This window comes from Pseudophryne corroboree, chromosome 3, assembly GCF_028390025.1.
Source record: "Pseudophryne corroboree isolate aPseCor3 chromosome 3, aPseCor3.hap2, whole genome shotgun sequence".
Taxonomy (NCBI): Eukaryota; Metazoa; Chordata; class Amphibia; order Anura; family Myobatrachidae; genus Pseudophryne; species Pseudophryne corroboree.
This window is the reverse complement of record NC_086446.1, coordinates 547,366,432-547,380,906: the sequence shown is the minus strand read 5'-3', so window position 1 is coordinate 547,380,906 and position 14,475 is coordinate 547,366,432. Positions and strand designations below refer to the sequence as shown.

Here is a 14,475-nt window from a genome sequence, read left to right as displayed (position 1 = left end):
TTTGAGAAGACTCTTGAAATTATGATAAACTGTTTTAAAATCTAGGGCAGATGATGAACTTTTTAACCTACCAATATTTTATTTTAGCAGCTTAGTGGCCTTAGACCGCTCGGCCATGGTACCAAATGAACACTCTTAGCTCACAGATCTGGGCCATATAGCACAGATTACAGTACAAACATTTTTTTTTGTTTTAAATAAATACTTAAAAAGAAGTGTCATACCAAAAGTGTTTAAATTATGTACAAAATGTTTTGGAAGGTTAAAAAAGTACATCAATTGACATAAAATATTAATGAGAAAGGATTTTTTTATTATTCATTTGCTGTTTAGTAAAGAAAAACACTTTGACATCAATGACTTATTTTTTCTTAGGAAAAATAATTATGGCGGCAGTAGGTTTTGATCCAAAGCCTCCAAAGAAACTGGAACCTTAATCCAGCACCTTAGACACTGCTGATTTTTAGCTCATGCATCTGGATCATATCAATCAGCTATTGAGGAGAAAAGTCTTTATTATTATTGTTTTTCTTATTAGTGGAGAAAAACATTTTGTCATCACTGACTGATGTTTTCATAGTAAAATCATTATGGCAGCAGTGGGATTTGAACCCACGCCTCCAGAGAGACTGGAGCCTAAATCCAGCGCCTTAGACCGCTCGGCCATGCTACCACATGGACCTGTCTGACCGAATGCTCACAGTTCTGGATCATACAGTTGAGATTACAGGGAAAAAATCTGTTGTTTTAAATCAATACTTGAAAAGAAGTGTCATGTTACAAGTATTTAAAATACAAAAAGTTAAGGAAGCATAATAAAGGTACAAAATTAGTAGACAATATTAATGAGTAAGGATTTTTTATTATTGATTTGCTGTTTAGTAGAGTAAAACAGTTTGACATCAATAAATGTCATTTTCTCTTGAAAATAATTATGGCAGCAGTGGGATTTGAACCCACGCCTCCAAAGAGACTGGAGCCTTAATCCAGCGCCTTAGACCGCTCGGCCATGCTACCACATATCTATTTTGGCTCCAAAGGTCATAGTTTATTATTTTACATATTATTTTTAAAGTTTGAGAAGACTCTTGAAATTGTGATAAACTGTTTTAAAATCTAGGACAGATGATGAACTTTTCAACCTTCCAATATTTTACTTTAGCAACTTAGTGGCCTTAGTCCGCTCGGCCATGGTACCACATGGACACTCTTAGCTCACAGATCTGGGTCATATAGCTCAGGTTACAGTAAAAACATTTTTTTAAATCAATATTTAAAAAAAAGTGTAATGCAAAAAGTGTTTAAATTATGTACAAAACGTTTTGGAAGGTTAAAAAAAGTCCATAAATTGACATAAAATATCAATGAGAAAGGATATTTTTATTATTCATTTGCTGTTTAGTAGAGAAAAAACACTTTGACATCAATTACTTATTTTTTCTCAGGGAAAATAATTATGGCGGCAGTAGGTTTTGAACCAATTCCTCCAAAGAATCTGGAACTTTAATCCAGCACCTTAGACACTGCTGATTTTTAGCTAATGCATCTGGATCATATTGATCAGATGTTGAGGAGAAAGGACTTTATTATTATTGATTTTCTTATTAGTGGAGAAAAACACATTGCCATCACTGACTGACATTTTCATAGTAAAATCATTATGGAAGCAGTGGGATTCAGACCCACGCCTCCAGAGAGACTGGAACCTAAATCCAGTGCCTTAGACCACTCGCCCTTGCTACCCCATGGATACTTTTGACTCAAAGCTCAGAGTTCTGGATCATATAGTTAAGATTACAAGAAAAAATTGTGTAGTTATAAATCAATACTTGAAAAGAAGTGTCATGTTAAAAGTGTTTAAAATACAAAAATTTAAAAAAGGTACAAAATTAGCAGACAATATTAATTAGAAAGGATTTTTTATTATTGACTTGCTGTTTAGTGGAGAAAAACACTTTGACATCAATGACAGTCGTTTTATCTTGAAAATAATTATGACAGCAGTGGAATTTGAACCCATGCCTCCAAACAGACTGGAGCCTTAATGCAGCATCTTAGACCGCTCAGCCACATTTCTACCTTGACTCCATAGCTCATAGTTTATAATTTTACATATTATTTTTAAATTTTGAGAAGACTTGAAATTATGATAAACTGTTTTAAAATCTAGGGCAGATGATGAACTTTTTAACCTACCAATATTTTATTTTAGCAGCTTAGTGGCCTTAGACCGCTCGGCCATGGTACCAAATGAACACTCTTAGCTCACAGATCTGGGCTATATAGCACAGATTACAGTACAAACATTTTTTTTTGTTTTAAATAAATACTTAAAAAGAAGTGTCATACCAAAAGTGTTTAAGTTATGTACAAAATGTTTTGGAAGGTTAAAAAAGTACATCAATTGACATAAAATATTAATGAGAAAGGATTTTTTTATTATTCATTTGCTGTTTAGTAAAGAAAAACACTTTGACATCAATGACTTATTTTTTCTTAGGAAAAATAATTATGGCGGCAGTAGGTTTTGATCCAAAGCCTCCAAAGAAACTGGAACCTTAATCCAGCACCTTAGACACTGCTGATTTTTAGCTCATGCATCTGGATCATATCAATCAGCTATTGAGGAGAAAAGTCTTTATTATTATTGTTTTTCTTATTAGTGGAGAAAAACATTTTGTCATCACTGACTGATGTTTTCATAATAAAATCATTATGGCAGCAGTGGGATTTGAACCCACGCCTCCAGAGAGACTGGAGCCTAAATCCAGCGCCTTAGACCGCTCGGCCATGGTACCACATGGACACTCTTAGCTCACAGATCTGGGTCATATAGCTCAGGTTACAGTAAAAACATTTTTTTAAATCAATATTTAAAAAGAAGTGTAATGCAAAAAGTGTTTAAATTATGTACAAAACGTTTTGGAAGGTTAAAAAAGTACATAAATTGACATAAAATATCAATGAGAAAGGATATTTTTATTATTCATTTGCTGTTTAGTAGAGGAAAAACACTTTGACATCAATTACTTATTTTTTCTCAGGGAAAATAATTATGGCGGCAGTAGGTTTTGAACCAATTCCTCCAAAGAATCTGGAACTTTAATCCAGCACCTTAGACACTGCTGATTTTTAGCTAATGCATCTGGATCATATTGATCAGATGTTGAGGAGAAAGGACTTTATTATTATTGATTTTCTTATTAGTGGAGAAAAACACATTGCCATCACTGACTGACATTTTCATAGTAAAATCATTATGGAAGCAGTGGGATTCAGACCCACGCCTCCAGAGAGACTGGAACCTAAATCCAGTGCCTTAGACCGCTCGCCCTTGCTACCCCATGGATACTTTTGACTCAAAGCTCAGAGTTATGGATCATATAGTTAAGATTACAAGAAAAAATTGTGTAGTTATAAATCAATACTTGAAAAGAAGTGTCATGTTAAAAGTGTTTAAAATACAATTTTTTTTAAAAAGGTACAAAATTAGCAGACAATATTAATTAGAAAGGATTTTTTATTATTGACTTGCTGTTTAGTGGAGAAAAAAACTTTGACATCAATGACAGTCGTTTTATCTTGAAAATAATTATGACAGCAGTGGAATTTGAACCCATGCCTCCAAACAGACTGGAGCCTTAATGCAGCATCTTAGACCGCTCAGCCACATTTCTACCTTGACTCCATAGCTCATAGTTTATAATTTTACATATTATTTTTACATTTTGAGAAGACTCTTGAAATTATGATAAACTGTTTTAAAATCTAGGGCAGATGATGAACTTTTTAACCTACCAATATTTTATTTTAGCAGCTTAGTGGCCTTAGACCGCTCGGCCATGGTACCAAATGAACACTCTTAGCTCACAGATCTGGGCCATATAGCACAGATTACAGTACAAACATTTTTTTTGTTTTAAATAAATTCTTAAAAAGAAGTGTCATACCAAAAGTGTTTAAGTTATGTACAAAATGTTTTGGAAGGTTAAAAAAGTACATCAATTGACATAAAATATTAATGAGAAAGGATTTTTTTATTATTCATTTGCTGTTTAGTAAAGAAAAACACTTTGACATCAATGACTTATTTTTTCTTAGGAAAAATAATTATGGCGGCAGTAGGTTTTGATCCAAAGCCTCCAAAGAAACTGGAACCTTAATCCAGCACCTTAGACACTGCTGATTTTTAGCTCATGCATCTGGATCATATCAATCAGCTATTGAGGAGAAAAGTCTTTATTATTATTGTTTTTCTTATTAGTGGAGAAAAACATTTTGTCATCACTGACTGATGTTTTCATAGTAAAATCATGATGGCAGCAGTGGGATTTGAACCCACGCCTCCAGAGAGACTGGAGCCTAAATCCAGCGCCTTAGACCGCTTGGCCATGCTACCACAAGGACCTGTTTGACCGAATGCTCACTGTTCTGGATCATACAGTTGAGATTACAGGGAAAAAATGTGTTGTTTTAAATCAATACTTGAAAAGAAGTGTCATGTTACAAGTATTTAAAATACAAAAAGTTAAGGAAGCATAAAAAAGGTACAAAATTAGTAGACAATATTAATGAGTAAGGATTTTTTATTATTGATTTGCTGTTTAGTAGAGTAAAACAGTTTGACATCAATAAATGTCATTTTCTCTTGAAAATAATTATGGCAGCAGTGGGATTTGAACCCACGCCTCCAAAGAGACTGGAGCCTTAATCCAGCGCCTTAGACCGCTCGGCCATGATACCACATACCTATTTTGGCTCCAAAGGTCATAGTTTATTATTTTACATATTATTTTTAAAGTTTGAGAAGACTCTTGAAATTGTGATAAACTGTTTTAAAATCTAGGACAGATGATGAACTTTTCAACCTTCCAATATTTTACTTTAGCAACTTAGTGGCCTTAGACCGCTCGGCCATGGTACCACATGGACACTCTTAGCTCACAGATCTGGGTCATATAGCTCAGGTTACAGTAAAAACATTTTTTTAAATCAATATTTAAAAAGAAGTGTAATGCAAAAAGTGTTTAAATTATGTACAAAACGTTTTGGAAGGTTAAAAAAGTACATAAATTGACATAAAATATCAATGAGAAAGGATATTTTTATTATTCATTTGCTGTTTAGTAGAGAAAAAACACTTTGACATCAATTACTTATTTTTTCTCAGGGAAAATAATTATGGCGGCAGTAGGTTTTGAACCAATTCCTCCAAAGAATCTGGAACTTTAATCCAGCACCTTAGACACTGATGATTTTTAGCTAATGCATCTGGATCATATTGATCAGATGTTGAGGAGAAAGGACTTTATTATTATTGATTTTCTTATTAGTGGAGAAAAACACATTGCCATCACTGACTGACATTTTCATAGTAAAATCATTATGGAAGCAGTGGGATTCAGACCCACGCCTCCAGAGAGACTGGAACCTAAATCCAGTGGCTTAGACCACTCACCCTTGCTACCCCATGGATACTTTTGACTCAAAGCTCAGAGTTATGGATCATATAGTTAAGATTACAAGAAAAAATTGTGTAGTTATAAATCAATACTTGAAAAGAAGTGTCATGTTAAAAGTGTTTAAAATACAAAAATTTAAAAAAGGTACAAAATTAGCAGACAATATTAATTAGAAAGGATTTTTTATTATTGACTTGCTGTTTAGTGGAGAAAAACACTTTGACATCAATGACAGTCGTTTTATCTTGAAAATAATTATGACAGCAGTGGAATTTGAACCCATGCCTCCAAACAGACTGGAGCCTTAATGCAGCATCTTAGACCGCTCAGCCACATTTCTACCTTGACTCCATAGCTCATAGTTTATAATTTTACATATTATTTTTACATTTTGAGAAGACTCTTGAAATTATGATAAATTGTTTTAAAATCTAGGGCAGATGATGAACTTTTTAACCTACCAATATTTTATTTTAGCAGCTTAGTGGCCTTAGACCGCTCGGCCATGGTACCAAATGAACACTCTTAGCTCACAGATCTGGGCCATATAGCACAGATTACAGTACAAACATTTTTTTTTGTTTTAAATAAATACTTAAAAAGAAGTGTCATACCAAAAGTGTTTAAGTTATGTACAAAATGTTTTGGAAGGTTAAAAAAGTACATCAATTGACATAAAATATTAATGAGAAAGGATTTTTTTATTATTCATTTGCTGTTTAGTAAAGAAAAACACTTTGACATCAATGACTTATTTTTTCTTAGGAAAAATAATTATGGCGGCAGTAGGTTTTGATCCAAAGCCTCCAAAGAAACTGGAACCTTAATCCAGCACCTTAGACACTGCTGATTTTTAGCTCATGCATCTGGATCATATCAATCAGCTATTGAGGAGAAAAGTCTTTATTATTATTGTTTTTCTTATTAGTGGAGAAAAACATTTTGTCATCACTGACTGATGTTTTCATAGTAAAATCATGATGGCAGCAGTGGGATTTGAACCCACGCCTCCAGAGAGACTGGAGCCTAAATCCAGCGCCTTAGACCGCTCGGCCATGCTACCACAAGGACCTGTTTGACCGAATGCTCACAGTTTTGGATCATACAGTTGAGATTACAGGGAAAAAATGTGTTGTTTTAAATCAATACTTGAAAAGAAGTGTCATGTTACAAGTATTTAAAATACAAAAAGTTAAGGAAGTATAAAAAAGGTACAAAATTAGTAGACAATATTAATGAGTAAGGATTTTTTATTATTGATTTGCTGTTTAGTAGAGTAAAACAGTTTGACATCAATAAATGTCATTTTCTCTTGAAAATAATTATGGCAGCAGTGGGATTTGAACCCACGCCTCCAAAGAGACTGGAGCCTTAATCCAGCGCCTTAGACCGCTCGGCCATGATACCACATACCTATTTTTGCTCCAAAGGTCATAGTTTATTATTTTACATATTATTTTTAAAGTTTGAGAAGACTCTAGAAATTGTGATAAACTGTTTTAAAATCTAGGACAGATGATGAACTTTTCAACCTTCCAATATTTTACTTTAGCAACTTAGTGGCTTTAGACCGCTCGGCCATGGTACCACATGGACACTCTTAGCTCACAGATCTGGGTCATATAGCTCAGGTTACAGTAAAAACATTTTTTTAAATCAATATTTAAAAAGAAGTGTAATGCAAAAAGTGTTTAAATTATGTACAAAACGTTTTGGAAGGTTAAAAAAGTACATAAATTGACATAAAATATCAATGAGAAAGGATATTTTTATTATTCATTTGCTGTTTAGTAGAGAAAAAACACTTTGACATCAATTACTTATTTTTTCTCAGGGAAAATAATTATGGTGGCAGTAGGTTTTGAACCAATTCCTCCAAAGAATCTGGAACTTTAATCAAGCACCTTAGACACTGCTGATTTTTAGCTAATGCATCTGGATCATATTGATCAGATGTTGAGGAGAAAGGACTTTATTATTATTGATTTTCTTATTAGTGGAGAAAAACACATTGCCATCACTGACTGACATTTTCATAGTAAAATCATTATGGAAGCAGTGGGATTCAGACCCACGCCTCCAGAGAGACTGGAACCTAAATCCAGTGCCTTAGACCACTCACCCTTGCTACCCCATGGATACTTTTGACTCAAAGCTCAGAGTTATGGATCATATAGTTAAGATTACAAGAAAAAATTGTGTAGTTATAAATCAATACTTGAAAAGAAGTGTCATGTTAAAAGTGTTTAAAATACAAAAATTTAAAAAAGGTACAAAATTAGCAGACAATATTAATTAGAAAGGATTTTTTATTATTGACTTGCTGTTTAGTGGAGAAAAACACTTTGACATCAATGACAGTCGTTTTATCTTGAAAATAATTATGACAGCAGTGGAATTTGAACCCATGCCTCCAAACAGACTGGAGCCTTAATGCAGCATCTTAGACCGCTCAGCCACATTTCTACCTTGACTCCATAGCTCATAGTTTATAATTTTACATATTATTTTTACATTTTGAGAAGACTCTTGAAATTATGATAAACTGTTTTAAAATCTAGGGCAGATGATGAACTTTTTAACCTACCAATATTTTATTTTAGCAGCTTAGTGGCCTTAGACCGCTCGGCCATGGTACCAAATGAACACTCTTAGCTCACAGATCTGGGCCATATAGCACAGATTACAGTACAAACATTTTTTTTTGTTTTAAATAAATACTTAAAAAGAAGTGTCATACCAAAAGTGTTTAAGTTATGTACAAAATGTTTTGGAAGGTTAAATAAGTACATCAATTGACATAAAATATTAATGAGAAAGGATTTTTTTATTATTCATTTGCTGTTTAGTAAAGAAAAACACTTTGACATCAATGACTTATTTTTTCTTAGGAAAAATAATTATGGCGGCAGTAGGTTTTGATCCAAGGCCTCCAAAGAAACTGGAACCTTAATCCAGCACCTTAGACACTGCTGATTTTTAGCTCATGCATCTGGATCATATCAATCAGCTATTGAGGAGAAAAGTCTTTATTATTATTGTTTTTCTTATTAGTGGAGAAAAACATTTTGTCATCACTGACTGATGTTTTCATAGTAAAATCATGATGGCAGCAGTGGGATTTGAACCCACGCCTCCAGAGAGACTGGAGCCTAAATCCAGCGCCTTAGACCGCTCGGCCATGCTACCACAAGGACCTGTTTGACCGAATGCTCACAGTTCTGGATCATACAGTTGAGATTACAGGGAAAAAATGTGTTGTTTTAAATCAATACTTGAAAAGAAGTGTCATGTTACAAGTATTTAAAATACAAAAAGTTAAGGAAGCATAAAAAAGGTACAAAATTAGTAGACAATATTAATGAGTAAGGATTTTTTATTATTGATTTGCTGTTTAGTAGAGTAAAACAGTTTGACATCAATAAATGTCATTTTCTCTTGAAAATAATTATGGCAGCAGTGGGATTTGAACCCACGCCTCCAAAGAGACTGGAGCCTTAATACAGCACCTTAGACCGCTCGGCCATGCTACCACATACCTATTTTGGCTCCAAAGGTCATAGTTTATTATTTTACATATTATTTTTAAAGTTTGAGAAGACTCTTGAAATTGTGATAAACTGTTTTAAAATCTAGGACAGATGATGAACTTTTCAACCTTCCAATATATTACTTTAGCAACTTAGTGGCCTTAGACCGCTCGGCCATGGTACCACATGGACACTCTTAGCTCACAGATCTGGGTCATATAGCTCAGGTTACAGTAAAAACATTTTTTTAAATCAATATTTAAAAAGACTTGGAAAAGGATATACAGCGCTATATACTGGATAAAAACAATATAACTTCTTTATTTATACAAAATAAATTATTTGGTTGCAACCATAAATATAATTAGAAATTTTAATTTTTTTTAATATATATATATATATATATATAAAAAAAGGGCAAACACAGCACAGCACTTCATTCGGTATATTACCACTTGTAGAGGCCACACACAGTCTCCTGTAAAGAATCCTTTGGAAATTGTTGCCACAGTCCAAGGGGTGTAAATATCACTTGTGGGATGTAGAGTCCATATGGAGTGGATGGAGAGCCTTTGAAGCTTGGTTATGGACAATTATAGTCCTATTGAAAGCATGGTCTCAAACTCCTCTTGTGGACACCAACAAGTTCCCCGTTGCAGGCGTGCAGGACTTCTAGGCGTATTCCAGGACAGGAGGTTTTGGTTGTAGTGGAGGCCTCTGTAAACCGACGCGTTTCGCTGTGTCAACAGCTTCATCAAGGTGTATGTGTGTCCATTGTACTGATGCCCTTTTTAAAGGCTGTGCTGATTGCCCATTGTTAACAGCTGTACTTAGGTTAAAATCATTAATTAACATAAAAAATAAAACTTAAAACTATATCCAGTTTTGTTAATTGGTAATATATGGAGACAAGTGTATATGCAATCGGAAATCCCTTTTGTTTCTTATTGACTGAGATTAATAATTAGAACAATAGGAGCATTTCCTGATTCACTATTGCGATCATGTGACCGCATGTGTGTATTTCCTATGTCTGGAACGCATACCAGACTAGGATAGGCTCTGGAGTTAGAAAGCGCCGGTCACGTGACGTTGTTTGTGTACACGTGATCGGCTGTAATACTCGCGATGGCTCTGGGGAAGAAATGAGGTCATAGTCACATGACCGGATCCCCCATGTGACGCGGCTCTCGAGATAGTGGCCTGAATGCCCGCGAGAGCCGCGACGCACACATCGAGGTCTAGGTCACATGACTAGATCCGTCCGTGACGTGACTCCCGGAAGTGACTGATACCCGCAGTCCGGGCGCGTCATCAGCAACCATAGTGGGCATATTTTTGCCCTCAGTTGGAAACACATTAATATATAGTAGAGGAGAGGAAGAGAGAGCCCAAAAGTATTAATCCCCTAAGTTAGAAACATATAGGAGATATATATATGTTCTTGAAAGGGAAATACATATATTTTTAAACAAAAAGGGAGAGATTTCTTTCCTCTAATATATATGAGTACAGTAGTAAACAGTTATATTCAACGATCCTATATGCAGGACAATGTAATAATAATTATCTGTAGATGCCAATATAGATATAACCTAATATAAATCTGTATGAACTTCATTAAAAAATTATAAAATTATCTACTTTCATAGCTGAATAGTGACATCTTGTGGTGTTATACAGAAATTACATTCACATAGTAATAGTCATTGCAAATAATATATCTAGAGTAAATAGCGTTCCCTATAAAAAGATGTATGAATAGGAAGAGAGAGAAATAAGTAGGACCAAGTCCATATTGTGATTATCATGGTTATAGGATATATTAATTAATACCAGTTATTAGAGTACCGCATTAAGCTCTAAGGCTTCGTTTAAGCCACAGGGATACAGGGAATTCAGCTGTATTGTCCAGTAAATCTCTTGACGACAAAGTCGAGTGTATCTATCTCCTCCTCGACATGTTGGTGGAATAAATTCTAATCCAATAACTTTCAAAGAACTAGGATCTTTATTGTGATGATACGCGAAGTGTCTCGATAGGCTATGTTTCATTAGCCCATTTTGGACATTTCTGCGATGTTCCATGAATCTCAATTTCAACGCTCGAGTTGTTCTACCGACATATTTTAAATTGCATCCGCATTTTAATAGATATATAACCCATGAAGTATTGCAATTGATAAACGAGGAGATATTTATACATTTATCTTCTAAAACCATGTCGATCTTTTTGGTTTTATTACACGCATGTGAACATGTTGTACATTTATTGGCACCACACTTATAAAAACCCTTTGGTTTTGTCGTTAGCCACCCACCTTCCAATTTTGTTCCTATGTTTGATGAATGAATTTTTAATGGATTCTTTAGTTGACTGGGTGCTAATATATTCTTTAGGGACTTGTTCTTCTTAAAAATGAACTCTGGCTTAGCTGGAAGAATACCATTCAAAATCGGATCATTTAGGAGCATATGGTAATTGTGTTTAATCGTGTTTTTAATCTGATTGGATCGATTATTAAATCTGGATATAAAGGCCAGTTCTTTCTTATTATCAGCAGAAATTTTGGGTTTTGGATAAAGGAGTGTCTGTCTATCAACCTGATTAACTTCTACGAGTGCTTTGTCTAATAGATGTTGTGGGTAATCCCTGTCTTGAAAGGATTCTAGTAGTATTTTTGCTTGGGAATCAAAAGCTTCAGTGGTAGAGCAGTTTCTTTTAATACGTAATAGTTGACCTTTGGGGATGTTGCTCTTCCAAGACTGAAGGTGTGCACTTTTGTAGTTTAAATAGGAATTATGGTCAACATCCTTAGTATAGTTAGACGTGTGGATACAATTATCCACTATTTCTAGAGAGATATCTAAAAAATTGATTTTCGAGGAACTGAAGTTAGAGGTGAAGGTTAAATTATATGTGTTAGTGTTGAGAAAATCAACAAAATCTGAAAAGGTGCTATGATCCCCATCCCAAACAAAGAAAAGGTCATCGATGTACCGCCCATAGAGGACGAGACGATCGCCGAGTCCGCCTCCCCAAATGAGGTCTTCTTCTAAGTGTCCAACATAAAGGTTGGCGTAACTCGGCGCAAATCTCGTCCCCATGGCGGTTCCCATCGTTTGACGGTAAAATGTGTCAGAAAAAAGAAAATAGTTGTGGGAAAGAATAAAGGAAATAGAATTGACAATAAACTCCCGGTGTCTCTCAGGAAGGTCACCATCCGTTGATAATATTTGATTAATAACCTGTACACCTTTCTGGTGAGGTATATTGGTGTAAAGACTGGATACATCCAGAGTAGCGAATGCATATGAGGGTTTCCAAGTAACCCCCTGGATTAGTTCTAAAAAGTGCATGGTATCCTTAATATGGGACCTTAGTTGAGAGACACGCGGTTGGAGATAACTGTCAACATAGGCTGAAAGAAAAGAAGTAAGAGAGTTGACACCTGAAATAATGGGACGTCCCGGGGGTGAGGTGAGGGACTTGTGAATCTTGGGGAGGTGATAGTAGACTGGAGTAGTGGGATGTAAAGGAAAAAGAAACTTCAGTTCCTCTTTAGATATCACTCCATCCTGAGAAGCTCCTTGTAGAAGGGCATATAGTTCCTTCTGATACAGGGGGGTGGGATCTTGTACAAGTACCTCATAGAAGTCCACATCTCCCAATTGTCGTTTTGCTTCCTGGATGTAATCCTCTCTGTCCTGTATTACGAGCCCACCCCCCTTATCAGCTTCTTTAATGATAATTGAAGTATCTTTTGTTAGTTTTCTAATAGCTTGTTTTTCCCATTTGTTTAAATTTTGTTTGGTGTCACATTTTGAAGAACATATCGTTTTGAAATCTTCTAGGGTAGTTTTATAAAAAGTTTCCACCTGACTACTTTTAAAACTAATGGGAAAAAAGTCAGATTTTAATTTTAATTTGCATATTTTATTATCTACTTCAAAGATCTTTTTAGTGGCTGGTTGGGTTTTAGTGTCTCCCCCTAGCTCCTCAAGAATCTTTATTATAGGATCATCAGTAGTGTCTAGTACAATAGGTACCTCATTAGAGCAATTCCCTATACCAGCCTTTTTTGCAAAAAACCTTTTTCTGCAGAGTGTGCGAATAAACCGGTTTAGCTCAACATATAAATCAAATATGTTTGGGGGCTCTGAGGGGGCAAATTTTAGACCTTTACATAAAAGTGCTATTTCACAATTGGTCAGTTTTTTTTGGGGAGGCGGACTCGGCGATCGTCTCGTCCTCTATGGGCGGTACATCGATGACCTTTTCTTTGTTTGGGATGGGGATCATAGCACCTTTTCAGATTTTGTTGATTTTCTCAACACTAACACATATAATTTAACCTTCACCTCTAACTTCAGTTCCTCGAAAATCAATTTTTTAGATATCTCTCTAGAAATAGTGGATAATTGTATCCACACGTCTAACTATACTAAGGATGTTGACCATAATTCCTATTTAAACTACAAAAGTGCACACCTTCAGTCTTGGAAGAGCAACATCCCCAAAGGTCAACTATTACGTATTAAAAGAAACTGCTCTACCACTGAAGCTTTTGATTCCCAAGCAAAAATACTACTAGAATCCTTTCAAGACAGGGATTACCCACAACATCTATTAGACAAAGCACTCGTAGAAGTTAATCAGGTTGATAGACAGACACTCCTTTATCCAAAGCCCAAAATTTCTGCTGATAATAAGAAAGAACTGGCCTTTATATCCAGATTTAATAATCGATCCAATCAGATTAAAAACACGATTAAACACAATTACCATATGCTCCTAAATGATCCGATTTTGAATGGTATTCTTCCAGCTAAGCCAGAGTTCATTTTTAAGAAGAACAAGTCCCTAAAGAATATATTAGCACCCAGTCAACTAAAGAATCCATTAAAAATTCATTCATCAAACATAGGAACGAAATTGGGAGGTGGGTGGCTAACGACAAAACCGAAGGGTTTTTATAAGTGTGGTGCCAATAAATGTACAACATGTTCACATGCGTGTAATAAAACCAAAAAGATCGACATGGTTTTAGAAGATAAATGTATAAATATCTCCTCGTTTATCAATTGCAATACTTCATGGGTTATATATCTATTAAAATGCGGATGCAATTTAAAATATGTCGGTAGAACAACTCGAGCGTTGAAATTGAGATTCATGGAACATCGCAGAAATGTCCAAAATGGGCTAATGAAACATAGCCTATCGAGACACTTCGCGTATCATCACAATAAAGATCCTAGTTCTTTGAAAGTTATTGGATTAGAATTTATTCCACCAACATGTCGAGGAGGAGATAGATACACTCGACTTTGTCGTCAAGAGATTTACTGGACATTACAGCTGAATTCCCTGTATCCCTGTGGCTTAAACGAAGCCTTAGAGCTTAATGCGGTACTCTAATAACTGGTATTAATTAATATATCCTATAACCATGATAATCACAATATGGACTTGGTCCTAC

At 35.0% G+C, this 14,475-nt stretch overlaps 9 non-coding genes across 9 annotated transcripts; all 9 read right to left on the bottom strand.

The window, feature by feature from the left end:
* Window positions 1-591: 591 nt before the first annotated feature.
* On the bottom strand, window positions 592-673 carry TRNAL-UAG (transfer RNA leucine (anticodon UAG)). The gene has a single exon. It is a non-coding gene; the product is annotated as a tRNA-Leu (tRNA).
* A 262-nt stretch (window positions 674-935) lies between these two features.
* On the bottom strand, window positions 936-1,017 carry TRNAL-AAG (transfer RNA leucine (anticodon AAG)). Its single transcript has one exon. It is a non-coding gene; the product is annotated as a tRNA-Leu (tRNA).
* A 1,699-nt stretch (window positions 1,018-2,716) lies between these two features.
* Window positions 2,717-2,798, bottom strand: TRNAL-UAG (transfer RNA leucine (anticodon UAG)). The gene has a single exon. It is a non-coding gene; the product is annotated as a tRNA-Leu (tRNA).
* A 1,519-nt stretch (window positions 2,799-4,317) lies between these two features.
* TRNAL-UAG (transfer RNA leucine (anticodon UAG)) lies at window positions 4,318-4,399 on the bottom strand. Its single transcript has one exon. It is a non-coding gene; the product is annotated as a tRNA-Leu (tRNA).
* Window positions 4,400-4,661: 262 nt separating this feature from the next.
* On the bottom strand, window positions 4,662-4,743 carry TRNAL-AAG (transfer RNA leucine (anticodon AAG)). The gene has a single exon. It is a non-coding gene; the product is annotated as a tRNA-Leu (tRNA).
* Window positions 4,744-6,443: 1,700 nt separating this feature from the next.
* Window positions 6,444-6,525, bottom strand: TRNAL-UAG (transfer RNA leucine (anticodon UAG)). Its single transcript has one exon. It is a non-coding gene; the product is annotated as a tRNA-Leu (tRNA).
* Window positions 6,526-6,787: 262 nt separating this feature from the next.
* TRNAL-AAG (transfer RNA leucine (anticodon AAG)) lies at window positions 6,788-6,869 on the bottom strand. The gene has a single exon. It is a non-coding gene; the product is annotated as a tRNA-Leu (tRNA).
* Window positions 6,870-8,569: 1,700 nt separating this feature from the next.
* Window positions 8,570-8,651, bottom strand: TRNAL-UAG (transfer RNA leucine (anticodon UAG)). Its single transcript has one exon. It is a non-coding gene; the product is annotated as a tRNA-Leu (tRNA).
* Window positions 8,652-8,913: 262 nt separating this feature from the next.
* TRNAL-AAG (transfer RNA leucine (anticodon AAG)) lies at window positions 8,914-8,995 on the bottom strand. Its single transcript has one exon. It is a non-coding gene; the product is annotated as a tRNA-Leu (tRNA).
* Between the last annotated feature and the right edge of the window lie 5,480 nt (window positions 8,996-14,475).